The following is a 14,855-nucleotide window of genomic DNA, read 5'->3' as shown; positions in this document are numbered from 1 at the left end:
ACTTAAAAATATATATAACTATAGCATACAGCAGAAAAATTCACAAATCATAAGTGTACATCTCAGTGGATTTTTCACAAAGTTAACACATTTGCATAACTACCACCCAGATCAAGAAATGGAACATTACCAGGCTTCCTAGAAGTCCTCTCCTAACTATCCCCAGTAATTGTCCACCAGAACTAACCAAGGTCTTGACCTTTCACCATTGATTACTTTTGCCTGTTCTTGACTTTGTTTAAGTGAAGTAAAATAATCTGTAGGTTTTGTTCCTTCATTCTGTTGTCAGCATCATGTTTGTGAGATGCATCTGTATTCTCATGCAGCCTGCCCATTCTCACCTGCTCTCTGGTCATCCAGTGCACGAACAAACCAGAATTTATTCTTTCTATTGCTCACAGACATTTGGGGTTATTTCCAGTTTTTACACATGCTCTGCTGATACTCTTGTTTGTTTCTTGGTGCAGATATGTATAAACTTCTTTTTTTTATATTTTAATTTTTTTTTGAGATAGGGTCTCACTCTGTTGCCCAGGGTGGAGTACAGTGGCTTGATCTCAGCTCACTATAGCCTCCACCTCCCAGGTTGAAGCGATTCTCCTGCCTCAGCCCCCCAAGTAGCTGGGAATACAGGTGCGCATCACCACCCTCCGCTAATTTTTCTATTTTTTGTAGAGGTGGGATTTTACCATGTTGCCCAGACCGGAGGAGATGTATACACTTCTGTTGGATATCTACAAAGGAGTGGAATGCAAATGATGGTGTGTGCATTTGTTCAGCCTCAGTAGATAGTGCCAGAAGTGGTGGTTGTGACCGTTTGTACTACCCTAGTGATGTAGGAGAAGTCAGTGGTTCTTGTGCTCTTCAGAACTTGGTATTGTTGGGTTTTTTAATTTTAGCTGTTCTGATGGCTGTTAGCTGGTAGGTGGCTCAGTGTGGTCTGAATTTGCTGCTCCCTGATGGCCAGGAACATGCAGAGGTAAAGCATCTCTTCCTGTGTTCACTGACCACCTGGATGTCTTGTGCAACGGCTATCTTTTGCTCATCGGTTGGTTGGGTTGTCTATTTTGTTTCTTACTGATTTGAAGGAGTTTTCTCTGTATTCTGAGTACATATGTGCATGACAGATTGTTTTTTGACTCTTGTGTTTGCCTTTTCACTCTCTCAGTGGTATCTTTTGATACACAGAAGTTTTAAATTTTTGTTGTTGTTGAGACGGAGTCTCGCTCTGTCGCCCAGGCTGGAGTGCAGTGGCCGGATCTCAGCTCACTGCAAGCTCCGCCTCCCAGGTTTACGCCATTCTCCTGCCTCAGCCTCCCGAGTAGCTGGGACTACAGGCGCCGCCACCTCGCCCGGCTAGTTTTTTGTATTTTTAGTAGAGACGGGGTTTCACCGTGTTAGCCAGGATGGTCTCGATCTCCTGACCTCGTGATCCGCCCGTCTCGGCCTCCCAAAGTGCTGGGATTACAGGCTTGAGCCACCGCGCCCGGCAGAAGTTTTAACTTTTTAATGTAGCCCAGTTGATCAATCTTTTCAGTAATGTTTAATGCTCTTTGTGTCCTGTTTAAGAAATTTGCTAGGTCAAGTTCATGAAGATACTCTGCATTGTCTTCTGAAAACTGTATTTTTACATCTTCTGTCTGAAATTGACTTTGTTTATGGTATATGATGGGGCCAAGAGTCTCTCTCTCTTTTTTTTTTTAAATTGATATCTAGTTGACCCTGCATAATTTCTTAAAAAGACCATTCTTTCCCCAGTGTACCACATGCAGTGTCATCTATGTCATCTCAGTCCAATGACTGTGTGTGGGTCTGTTTCTGGACTCTCTTCTGCTTCTTTGATCTTTTTGTCATCTTTGCATAAATAGCACGATGTCTAAATTACCGTAGATATAGTCTGTCTTGAGATCTGGTAATTTAAGAAAAAGGTTCTCACTCGGTTGCCCAGACTAGTATCAAACTCCTGGTCTCCAGCAATCCTCTCTCCTTGATCTCCCAAAGTGCTGGGATTTCCATTGTGAGCCACCACACCTGGCCCGGTAGATATTCTTTATCCAGATGTAAAAATTCTCCTCTTCTTAGTTTGCCAAGAGATTTTTAAATACCGTGAGCAGATGTTACATTTCTTAACATGGATTTTCTGCGTCTTTTGAGACAGTCATGTGATTTTTCTGTTATGTGGGAATTTAACTGTTTTTATTTGTTTGTTTATTTTTGAGACGGGCTCTTGCTCCATTACCCAGCCCGGAGTGCAGTGGCACCATCATAGCTCTCTGTAGCCTTGAACTCCTGAGCTAAAGTGATCTTCCCACTCAGCCTCTCAGGTAGTTGGAATTATAGATGCATGTCACTGCACCTTGCTCTTTTTTTTTTTTTTTTTTGATTGCTTATTGTTTGTAGCCTGGGGAAACAACTTCAGGAACTCCTGAGAAAGAGCACCTCCCTTTTAAAAAAAATTTACAATTGTAGAATAATTCCATCCTGATCTTGATGTATTCTCCTTTTACTGGATTATATTTGGTAATATTTTGTTTAGGATTATTGCATTTATATTCACGAGAAAGATTGACTTGTAATTTTACTTTCCTTCAGTGCCCTTGTTGGAATTTGGTATTGAGGTTATGCTGGTTTCATAAAACAAGGTGGAATAGATTCCTTCTTTTTCTACTCCCTAGAAGAATTCCTTCGAAATTTGTGTTATCTTCCTTAAATGTTTGAAGGCATTTTTTGACAAAACAAGCTCCTGTAGGATTTTAGAATTAATTTTATAGGTAAATGTAGGATTTTGAATATTTCTTCGTGTGTCTATTTAGATAAAGCATTTTTCCCTGCTAGGGATTTGTTCAGGCCACCCAGACTTTCCAATTTGTAAGTTTAAAGTGGTTTACAATCCTTATTATCTGCAAGATCTGTAGTAATGTCCCCTTTTAATAATTCTTGATATTGGTAGTTCGTATATTGTCTCTTAATCAGTCTTGGGGGTTTGCCAGTTTTGTAAGTTCTTTTAAGGGACCAACTGTTGGCTTTACTTTTTTTCTACTTACATTTGTTTCTATTGCATTAATTTCTGCTTTTTTTTAAACTTTGTTTTCTGTTTGAGATATATATATATGTTTTTTTTTTTTGAGGCAGAGTCTCATTGTGTCTCCCAGGCTGGAGTGCAGTGGCATGATCTCAGCTCGCTGCAACTTCTGCCTCCAGGTTTCAAGCAATTCTCCTGTCTCAGCGCCCCCCCGCCCGGTAGCTGAGATTACAGGCATGCGCCACCACGCCCAGCTAATTTTTGTATTTTTAATAGAGATGGGGTTTTGCCATGTTGGCCAGGCTGCTCTCGAACTCCTGGCCGCAAGTGATCCACCCGCTTTGGCCTCCCAAAGTGCTGAGATTACAGATGTGAGCCATTGCACCTGGCCTTTTCTAGTTTCTTGAATAGATACTTGTTTTAACTTTTTTCTTTCTAATATATGTTTTTAAGCCAAAATTTCTCTCTAAACACACTTTTAGATGCATGTCACAAGTTTTGATATGTCAAATTTTCATTGTCTTTTATGTAAAAATAATGTTGTAATTTTCACTGTGGTATTGTTTGTTGTTCATACAATTTTTAGAAGTGTATTTCTCAACTTCACTGTTTGTGGGGATTTTCTAGATACCTTTTTATCGATTTCTAGCTTAATTCTTTTAAGATCCCTAAATATATTCTGCATTATTTAAATCCTTTGAAATGTGTTGAACTTTCCTAATAGCCCAGCATATACTCAGTTTTGTTAAATGTTTCCCAGGCACTTGAAAGTAATATATATTGATAGGAATGTAGTGTTCTATGTACATCAGTTATATCAATTGTTTGAGTCATGTAATTCAAATTCTAGTAGCCACATGCACAGACACAGTATGCATTTTCAATTTAAGCCTGATTTATTACTTTTACTGCTTCCGAGACACTGCTGTTTCCTTAGATACTTGAGCTGGATTTAACTCCCTCCTACCTTTTGTGTCATTGTTTTATGTATTTCAGTTTAATTTAATTTATATTTATTTTTAAAAATAGAGACAGCGTCTTACTATACTGCCCCAGCTGGTCTTCAACTCCTGGCCTCAGGTGATCCTCCCCTGTTAGCCTCCCAAAACAGTGGGATCCAGGTGTGAGCCACTACACACTTTTAGCTGCATCTTACAAGTTTATGTATTTTAATTTTAGATACACTTTTCGCAGTATCATAATTGTTTTGTACAGTTAATGTTTATTTAGATTTATCCTCATAGTCACCATTTTTTTTTTTTGCTCTTCATTCTTTATTGTTGTTTCATGTTTCTGCCGGGGATTACAGTTCGTGTTTGTTTTTTTTTCTTTTTTTCTTTTTTGAGACAGAGTCTCACTCTGTTGCCCAGGCTGGAGTGCAGTAGCACGATCTCAGCTCACTGCAACCTCCGTCTCCCGTATTTGAGCGATTTTGTTGCCTCAACCTTCTGAGTAGCTGGAACTACAGGCGTGTGCCACCACATCCGACTAATTATTGTATTTTTAGTAGAGACTGGGTTTCACCATGTTGGCCAGGCTGGTCTCAAGCTCCTGACCTCAAGTGATCTGCCTGCCTCAGCCTCCAAAGTGCTGGGAGTACAGATGTGAGCCCCTGCGCCCAGCCTATATTTCTTTTCCCTGAAGAACTTTCTAAGGTATTTCTTTTAGTTCATATCTGTGGATAATGAATTGTCATTTTTATTTGCCTGAAAATTTTCTATTTTACCTTTAGTTTTTTTTTTTTTTTTTTTTAATTTAAGATGGAGTCTCACTCCATCGTCAGTCTGGAATGCAGTGGCGCGATCTTGGCTCACCGCAGCCTCTGCCCGCCCCTGGGTTCAAGCAATTCTTCTGCTGGGTCTACAGGCACGTGCCACCATGCCCAGCTAATTTTTGTATTTTTAGTAGAGATGGGGTTTCACCATGTTGGCCAGGATGGTCTCAATCTCTTGACCTTGTGATCTGCCCTCCTCAGCCTCCCAAAGTGCTGGGATTACAGGTGTGAGCCACCACCACTCCTGGCCTTTTTTTTTTTTTTTTAATAGAGGCGATGTTTCACCATGTTGCCCTGGCTGGGGTCAAACTCCTTGGCTCAAGCAGCTGCCTGCCTCAGCCTCCTAAAGTGCTGGAATTACCGGTGTGAGCCACTGTGCCCAACTTGCCTTCACTTTTGAAGAATGATTTTGCTGGGTATAGAATTACGGTTCATGGTCATTTCCTTGCACCATTTTGTAGCAGCTAATTCATTGTTTTTAGCTCGCTTCCTTTTTCTGGACAAGTCAGCTTTTGGTGTTATTGTTGTTTCATTTGAAGTAATACTTCTTTTTTTTTCCCTTCTGGTTGCTTTTTATTTTTATTTTTTGGAGAGGATATGACTTTTCTGAGTTTATCCACCAGAGTGGAAATAATGTCTGTGCAAAACCAAATGTTTGTTACTATAACTCTCCATCCCAATTAAAATCCAAACAGTTTTTTGAAAACAGTCAACTCAATCAAAACCCACTACTTCAGAATCAATAGCTTCTTTGAAGCCGCGGTAACAAATATGGTTAAGATTTGAATGTAGAAATTTGTTGGTTGGAAAGCTAATTAAACTTCCAACTTGCTCAAGTAGAATTACAGAAAGGCAGAATTGTGTTTTTCACAGAGATACAGTTCACTGGAATCAGCAACACTGGACAGCTGGTAGAGTGTTCCGGGTCCTGAGATAATAAGGAATCCAGGCAGCCTTTGGACAGTCTGCTGGTGCCCTTTCTTCCCAATCAGAGATGTGTGGATGTGTGGAATGACACCTTTACCAGCAATTGTAGCCTTGATGAGAGAGTCCAATTCTTCATCTCCACGAATGGCAAGTTGCAAGTAATGAGGGGTAATATACTGTACTGTGAAGTCTTTTGATGCATTTCTTGCTAGGTCAAGTACCTCCGCAGTGAGGTACTCCAGGATGGCTGTGCTATTCACAGCGGCAGTTGCGCCCACATGTCCAGGACTGATTGTCCTAGATTTCAGGTGTCAGTGAATACGGCCCACCAGGAACTGCAAATTTGCTCTCTGTGAGTGGGAAGCTGCCTTTGCTGGCCTTTCTGGAGTCCTTCCCAGCCTTACTGCCAGCCATTTTCAATTTTGCTGAAGCTCAAACAGGCAAGGCGGAGAAGGGACTAATCAGACACACAGCAAGATCTCACCAGCTACTCTTTCCTTCCACCAGGATTGGAAGCTGCCTCTGGGGGCTTGTAAGATTTTCTTTGCTTTGGGCATTAGCGAAACTTGACATTTGTTGTATTGGTGGCTGCTCCTGATCAATTCTGGAAGTTCTGGCTCTTCCCTCTATAAATATTCCTATGTTTCACTCATCTTCACTCTGAGGGCCTCCATTTTTGTGTACATTAGGCTTTTTTTTTTTTTTGAGATGGAGTTTCGCTCTTGTTGCCCAGCTGGAGTGCAATGGTGCGATATACTTTAGGCTTTTATCATGTCCTACATGTCTCTTGTGCTCCTTTCTGTATTTTCTAGACCTTTTCTTTGTATGTGTCTAGATGTGTGTGTGTGTATGTATGTGTGTATGTATGTGCATGTGTATATATATATTTATTTATTTATTTTTTAGAGACTGGGTCTGTCTGTTGCCCAGGCTGGTCTTGAACTCTTGGGCTCAGACAGTCTTCCTGCCTTGGCCTCCTAAACTGCGGGGATTACAGACGTGAGCTACTGTGTCTGCCCTGTGTGGCGGGTGTGTGTGTGTATATGTATATATGTATATATATTTTTCTGGGACAGGGTCTCGCTCTGTTGCCCAGGCTGGAGTGTAGTGGTGCAATCTCAGCTCACTGCAGCCTCTGCCTTCTGGGCTTAAGCAGTCCTCCCACTTCAGCTCCTGAGTAGCAGGGACTACAGGTGCGCACCGCCACACCTGGCTAATTTCTGTATTTTCAGTGGAGATGGGGTTTTGCCATGTTGCACAGACTGGTCTCAAACTCCTGGACTTAGGTGATCCACTCGCCTCACTCTCCCAGTGTGTCGGGATTACAGGCATGAGCCATCGTGTGTGTGTGTGTGTGTGTGTGTGTGTGTGTATGAGAGACAGGTGGCTGGGTGCTGTGGCTCACGCCTGTAATCCCAGCACTTTGGGAGGCCAAGGTGGGTGGATCACCTGAAGTCAGGAGTTCGAGACCAGCCTGGCCAACATGGTGAGACCCCGTCTCTACTAAAAATACAAAAAATAGCTGGGCGTGGCCGGTGCCTGTAATCCCAACTACTCGGGAGGCTGAGGCAGGAGACTTGCTTGAAACTGGGAGGCGGAGGTTTCAGTGAGCCAAGATCATGCCATTGCACTCCAGCCTGGGTGGCAAGAGTGAAACTCCGTCTTGGGAGAAAAAAAAAAAGAGGCAGGTACTCTGTTGTTGCCGAGGCTGGAGTGCAGTAGTGCATGTGATCACTGTTCACTGCAGCCTCAAACTCCAGGGCTCATGCAATCCTTTTGCCTTAGCCTTTTGAGTAGCTGGGACTATAAACATGTGCCACCATGCCCAGCTAATTTTTAAATTTTTTGTAGAGGCAGGGTCTTGCTATTTTGCCCAGGCTGATCTTAAACTCCTGACCTCAAGTGATCCTCCCATCTCTACATGTCAAAGCACTGGGATGATAGATGTGAGCTATTGTGCCCAAACTCTAAAGTCCAGGTATTTTTACTGACCCAACTTCCACCTCACTCACCCTCTCTTCATTTGTGTCTATCGCTGTGTAGCCCATAGATTGAGTTCTTAATTTCAGTTATAATTTTCAGTTCTAGAGTCTGCATCATTCCTTTTACTATTCTAGTTCTCTAGTGAAATGCTTTCTTTTTGTCAAGTATATTTTTGACTAGTTGACATTTGCATTGGATAACTCTTATTATATAGGTCACCTCTGGATCCATTTCTGTTTTTCTTTTTTCTCTTGGTTCATTTGTTGATGGGCCCGTTTTGTTTTTTTAATTGAGTCAGACATTATGTATGAAAAACTGTAGAAGCGCTGGGTGATGCTCTCTTTCTTCAGAAAGTTTCCCTGTGTCATCTGGCACATGCCCAGAGTAGGGACAGATCATCTCAGCGCAGGGCCTGGGTGACCAGAGGCTGGGATTCAGTCAGTAAGCCTCAGTTGGAGCTGCCTTCACCCAAACCCCTGCTCCCAGTGTAATCATCCGGGGGTTCCATCTGAAACCCTGGAGTGTTTCCCAGGGCCCCTCTTTCTTGGCGTGTCCTGGAGCCCAAGTTTTGTCTCCCTAACACCATGAGACTACTGAAAGCCCAGCTTCTCAGCCAGGTTTGCAGAGTGTTGGGCTCATTTCCTGTGTCTCCCTTTTCTCTGGGATCTTGGCCCCTTAAGTCCTGGCTGACTGTCAGGCCTGTACTTCTTTTTGTCTTCCCAGACCCTTGGGGCTTTCTAGAGCTCTTTAGCCGCTACTTTCTTCCCAGTTGATCAGTGTACTGCCCCCAAATCCTTCAAATTGTCAAATGCATTGACAGAAAGAGTGGGGGCTCCGAATGGTGGACTCACCTCAGCGGGCCTCTCTTTTGTTTGGAATACTGGTCCCTTCAGTTGTGGCTGCCTTAACATCTCTTTGATGCCGGCAGACTTCTAAGTCATACTCTCCTTTTCCAGTTCTTGGGTTGCCGTGCTACAGGCCACCCTGCATATCACTGAAAGTGCAGTCAAAGCGGGCGTGCTCGCTCTGTCTGCGGCATGTGCGGAGGCTGTAGACATTGGTTATCGTTACTTGATAGGGAGCATATAGAACCCCCTCACCTCGCTTAGTCTGCCTTGTCCAGTTTCTTTTTTTTTTTTTTCCCAGTCTGCTTCTCATGACATTGTCCAGTGTCTAATCAGAATTCCCCCGTTTGCCCCTACCCAGTCACTTAACCACTTAAAGACAATAGAGCAAGTGGCCCGCTCAGCGGGAGACACAGCCCTTGGCCTCCAGTTCCCGTCTTGGCCACTGTGTGGGCTCTTCCACCTTGCTCTAGTCTCTACTCTTCCCTTTGCCCTGTGCCAGACCAAGGGAGGGTTTGTGATGACATATGTGGCAGTGGCAAAGGAGGAGGCTAGGGAGGTAGGAGAGGTTGTGTGCGTGGTGTTTAGTCTTATTTTGGAGATGGGGTCTTGCTATGTTGCCCAGGCTGGTCTCGAACTCCAGGGCTCAAGCAATCCTTCTGCCTTGGTTTCCTGAGTAGCTATCACTACAGGCATGAACCACTGTGCCCAGCTACCTAATGTTTATTCTGTGACTTGATCACATGTGTATTTTCTTTTCAGTGCTGCTTTTTTTTTTTTTTTTTTTTTTTTGAAACGGAGTCTTGCTCTGTTGCTCAGGCTGGAGTACCCAGGCTGGAGTACAGTGGCGTGATCTCGGCTCACTGCAAGCTCTGCCTGCTGGGTTCATGCCACTCTCCTCAGCCTCCCCAGTAGCTGGGGCTACAGGCGCCTGCCACTACATCCAGCTAATTTTTGTTTGTATTTTTAGTAGAGTCGGGGTTTCACCATGTTAGCCAGGATGGTCTCGATCTCCTGACCTCATGATCTGCTGGCCTTGGCCTCCCAAAGTGCTGGGATTACACCGCACCCAGCCTTTTTGTTTTTTTTTAGAAGGAGTTTTGCTCTTGTCGCCCAGGCTGAAGTGCAACGGCGTTTAGTGCAATGGCTGGAGTGCAAAGACAGCCTATTTAGGAGGCGATCTCAGCTTACTGCAACCTCCGCCTCCCAGGTTCAAGCGATTCTCCTGCCTCAGCCTCCTGAGTAGCTGGGATTATAGGTGCGCATCACCATGCCCGGCTGATTTTTGTATTTTTAGTAGAGACGGGGTTTCACCATGTTGGTCAGGCTGGTCTCAAACTTCTGACCTCAGGTGATCTGCCTGCCTTGGCCTCCCACAGTGCTGGGATTACAGACATGAGCCATCATGCCTGACCAACCAACCAAGTGCTTTTTGTTTGTTTGTTTAAACAAATACTGCCATTGGGCTTCTCTCTAATTTCATTTTAAAGTTTCAGCTGCATTTTCAAATTGAGATTTTATTTTAAACTTGAGTACAGTGATTTTTACAGTCTTTTTGAAAGCAACAAATGAGATTTTTAGAAGACCTCTCGCTTGAAGAACTCTAATGTATGAAACCTAGAAAAGAGACTGTTCACCTTTCATTGCAGATGAGGTCCCAAATTTTGCCAGTCTGTCTCCCAGTCTGCTAATCCCTGAGGCAGGGAGTACAAAACTCAGAAGACTCTAACAAATGAGGTCTTCAAATCAAATCCAAACTTAGTGAAAAAGAAGTCTACCTGTGTCAGGGGTGTTCCCTGTCAAAGCGATGGGTGAGCTTCCGCTGGTTGCAGTGGAAGGTGTGCTGGTTGGATTGGGAAGGCAAGAGGGTGCAAAACAGCCTGTTTAGGAGGCGGTTCCTGCATTGTGGACATGAAGTGTTACAGCCCAAACCAGGATGCTAGAATCCAAGGGCAGAGGGCAGTAGAAAAGAACAACCTAGCAGAACTGTGCGGGACTAGAGGATGGAGCCGAGAGGCAGATGCCATGGTCAAGCTTGCTGGGAGACGGGGGTGGGGGAGGGTAAAGAGGAGACGCTGGTGTTTGGCAGTGTTGAGAGGTATTTGTGGTTGTCACAGCTAGGGGCAGGGATGCTCCTAAACATTCTGTGGTGGAGCCCCCTCAACAAAGAATTATCTGGCCCCAAATGTTGGAAGTGTCCAGGTTTAGGTATAAAGAATCAGAAGCTTTTCTCAAGTATTGCTATTAGGTTGGTGCAATAGTGTTTGCGTTTTTGCTTTATTTTTAATGGCAAAAACCGCAATTATTTTTCCTTCAACCTAATATGATGCAAAGTTGGCTACAACTGTAATTTGTTAAGTGCTGCAAACAAGGTACTTGCTAAGCTTAACTTAGTGAACAAGTTAGGAAGAATTGGAATTAGGCAAAACTAACTAAATGACTCTTCCCCGAGGATAAATACTAATGACCAGCCCTTCAGATGGTGCCCCTCATGTGCTTTACTGACTGCTTTCTTAGTAATAGTTGGCAAAACACCTCTTAAAATATCATGCTTGCTTTCATCGTCTTTGGTTTATGAAATCGTTGGATATATCCTTTCAGAATAATATTTGGCTGTTTACATCTCTTTTGCACACGCTGAACTTGCCATCTTGTCTTCCTGTTTCTACACCTTTAATTGTCAGCAAGGAGACAGAGTCCTCCCTCCTATTTTGTTGAGCCCTGTGTGAATATTACCGTTTTAGGCTCCTGCAGACACTGGTAGAGACAGACAGGGTCTCCACCTGCAGAAGGCTTTCACAGTACACCCATGTTCAAAGCAGGTGCAGGTTGCGAGACACATCCAGATAGAATGAAGTGGTTCAGAAGAAATCCATTATCTCGGTTGAGTGGGGCAGGCTGCCAAGCACACTGTGGTCCAGGAAGGTGAGGCTTTCGAGGGGATTGGCTTGGAGCTGAGAGATGAAGGCTAAGAGGAACCAGGTATGAGAGCTTTCTTGGCAGTGGGGCTACTTGAGCAAAGTCCAGAGCAAGGGAGAGCTTAGCATTTAGCTGAGTCAAAGCTGGGGTCTGTGGCCATGGTTACTCAGCCTGGGGGAAGGAAAGAGTGAACAAGGTAAGGCTGGCTAGGTGGGTTGACATGGGATCAGACAGAGGCAAAGACTTGCTTGTTTTTGTTTTGTTTAAGTACCTTAGGGCTTCAGTACTTTATGTGCATCATGGCCTCAGGGGAGGGAATGATGTGATTTGGCTGCGTTGTTATTTATTTATTTTTATTTATGTATTTATTTATTTAAGATGGAGTCTCACACTGTTGCCCAGGCTGTAGTGCAGTGGCACGATCTCGGCTCACTGCAACCTCCGCCTCACGGGTTCAAGCGATTCTCCTGCCTCAGCCTCCCAAGTAGCTGGGATTACAGGTGCCTGCCACCATGCCCAGCTAATTTTTAGTAGAGACGGGAGTTTCACCATGTTGCCCAGGCTGGTCTCGAACTCCTGACCTCAGGTGATCCTCCTGCCTCTGCCTCCCAAGTTTTTAAAAGATCATGCTCTGTGGATAATGACCTGGGGATGGAGGGAAGAATGGACCTAGGGTGGAAACCACTGGTTAGAGTAGAGCCACTTCGAGTGCATGGGTTTGGGCTACAGAGTTAGCAAAAATTAAAAACTCTTGCTGAGTGCGGTGGCTCATGCCTGTAATAGGAGGCTGAGATGGGCGGATCACCTTGAGGTCAGGAGTTTTGAGACCAGCTTGGCCAACATGGTGAAACCCTGTGTCTACTAAAAATACAAACATTGGCTGGGTGTGGTGGTGGGTGCCTGTAGTCCCAGCTACTCAGGAGGCTGAGGCAGGAGAGTCGCTTGAACCCGGGAGGTGGAGGTTGCAGTGAGCTGTGATCGCACCACTACACGCCAGCCTGGGGGACAGAGCGAGACTCCATCTCAAAAAAAACCCAAAAAACCCGTTAACATCACCCATCCCATAAAAGCACAGAACAATGTATACTTTTTAATTATCACATACATAAATGCATACTGTTTTAATGCGGTATACATAATGTTTATGTATATAATGTATACATTTGTGTATTCAGGTATTTTGAGTGTCTGTATGTGCCATGCACTGTTCTAGGTGTTGAGTATTCCATAGGTAAAAAGGGTTATTTAGCCCACATTTCTTTTCGTTGTATGAAGAGAAGTGGAAAAAACCAGACTTATGTAGTTCGGTTTGAACAAGTTAAATGCATGGATGATGTAATGTGGGAACACTTTCCGCTTTTCGTTTATGTTTGTGTAGGCAGAACTTAGGGAGGTGGTTTTCCTTGGGAGTTTCAGCTGCCCACTGTACTCCTCCACTCTTAACACCTGTGCCTCGCAGATATATTACCTGACTTTCATTTGGGTAGGCTTTGGGATCCTTAAATTCAACATTGACTCAAACCATCTTTCCCCCACATGGGTCCCCCTCCTGTGAATGGCAGTTTTCTACGTAGTCAGGTGGCTATGTCTCTTTTCTTTTCTTTTGAGATGGAGTCTCGCCCTGTTGCCCAGGCTGGAGTACAGTGGCACAATCTCAGCTCAGTGCAACCTCTGCCTCCTGCGTTCAAGCGATTTTCCTCCCTCAGTCTCCCAAATAGCTGGGACCACAGGCACACGCCACCACCCCCAGCTAATTTTTGTATTTTTGTAGAGACGGTTTCACCATGTTGGCCAGGCTGGTCTTGACCTCCTGACCTCTAGTGATCTGCCCACCTTGGCCTCCCAAAGTGCTGATATTACAGGCGTGAGCCACTGCTCCCGGCCCTGTGTCTCTTTTGTGCGCTAACCTTATCCTTCTAGTTTCCAGGACCTGTGGGATGGACCTTTCCATCTCTTGGAGGTTACCTCTGAGGCCCACCGACTCTCAGACCTCAACCCTTTGTCTTCACTGGGTTGACTCCCATGGCCCCTGGCTGTTGTGGAGCTTCTTTCCAGTATCTTATCCCTCGTTGCAGCAAGATCTTTCTTTTTTTCTTTTTGAGACAGGGTCTCACTTTGTCACCCAGGCGGAGTGCAGTGGTGTGATCGGGCTCAAGCAATGCTCCTACCTCAGCCTTGTAAGAAGCTGGGACTACAGGTGTGCGCCATTATGGCTGGCTAATTTGTGTGTGTGTGTATACACACATATATATACACATACACACACACAGACATGTATATGTCATTATTATTATTTTGTAGAGGAGCGGGGTCTTGCTATGTTGCCTAGGCTGGTCTCGAACTCTTGACCTCAAGTGATTCGCCCACCTCAGCCTCCCAGAGTGCTGGGATTACAGGCGTGCCGCGCCAGTATCTTTCTAAAACGCATCTGTCTTTCCTTTGCTCAGAACACTTCAACTCTCCATTGCCCCTCGGGCTGAAGACTCCTGTGTCATCACATCCTGGCCCAGCCCCTCCCTGCTCTCCCAGTTGTGGGTAGTTCCTCACATGCAGACTCCTTGTTTTTGTACAACTTTGTAAATAAGCCGTTCTCTGAGATTAGGCCTTTCTTTTCTTCTACTTGCCAACTTCATTCTAGCTACAACAAGTAATTTGGTACAGCTCTTTCACCAATCCGGTTTTGCCTGTGTATACTGATCCTCAAAAATGCCCATATTCTGATGCAGTGGTTTGACTTCAGCTAAGTTTTTTTTTTTTTTTTTTTTTTTTCTAGTAGATACAGGAGTCTTTATGTTACCCAGGCTGGTCTCAAACTCCTGGTCTCAAGCAATCCTCCTGCCTTAGCCTCCCAAAGTGTTGAGATTACAGTCATCAGCCACTACACCCGGCCTTTTTTTTGGTTGTTTTTTTTTTTTTTTTTTTTTTTTTTTTGAGACGGAGTCTTGCTCTGCCACCCAGGCTGGAGTGCCGTGGCCGGCTCTCAGCTCACTGCAAGCTCCGCCTCCCGGGTTCACGCCATTCTCCTGTCTCAGCCTCCCGAGTAGCTGGGACTACAGGCGCCCGCCTCGTCGCCCGGCTAGTTTTTTGTATTTTTTTTTTAGTAGAGACAGGGTTTCACCGTATTAGCCAGGATGGTCTCGATCTCCTGACCTCATGATCCGCCCGTCTCGGCCTCCCAAAGTGCTGGAATTACAGGCTTGAGCCACCGCGCCCGGCCTTTTTTGGTTGTTTTTTAAAAACATTTGGTTTTAGAGATGGAGTCTCTGTTTCCTAGGCTGGAGTGCAGTGACAGAGTCACAGCTCACTGTATCCTCAACCTCCCTAGCTCAGGCAATCCTCCCACTTCAGCCTGTTGAGTAGCTGGAACCACATGCATGTGCCACCA

The 14,855-nt window shown here is 44.6% G+C and overlaps 1 protein-coding gene and 1 pseudogene across 7 annotated transcripts in view; one reads left to right on the top strand and one right to left on the bottom strand.

The window, feature by feature from the left end:
- Positions 1-14,855, top strand: part of PPFIA1 (PTPRF interacting protein alpha 1) — a 117,945-nt gene that overhangs the window by 3,900 nt on the left and 99,190 nt on the right. The gene's annotated exons all lie outside the window — the stretch shown is intronic.
- Positions 5,639-6,137, bottom strand: LOC115893689 (annotated as a pseudogene).

This window comes from Rhinopithecus roxellana, chromosome 15 (genome assembly GCF_007565055.1).
Source record: "Rhinopithecus roxellana isolate Shanxi Qingling chromosome 15, ASM756505v1, whole genome shotgun sequence".
Classification (NCBI taxonomy): Eukaryota; Metazoa; Chordata; class Mammalia; order Primates; family Cercopithecidae; genus Rhinopithecus; species Rhinopithecus roxellana.
The sequence above is the reverse complement of the archived record's forward strand: the minus strand, read 5'-3'. Positions and strand labels throughout refer to the sequence as shown.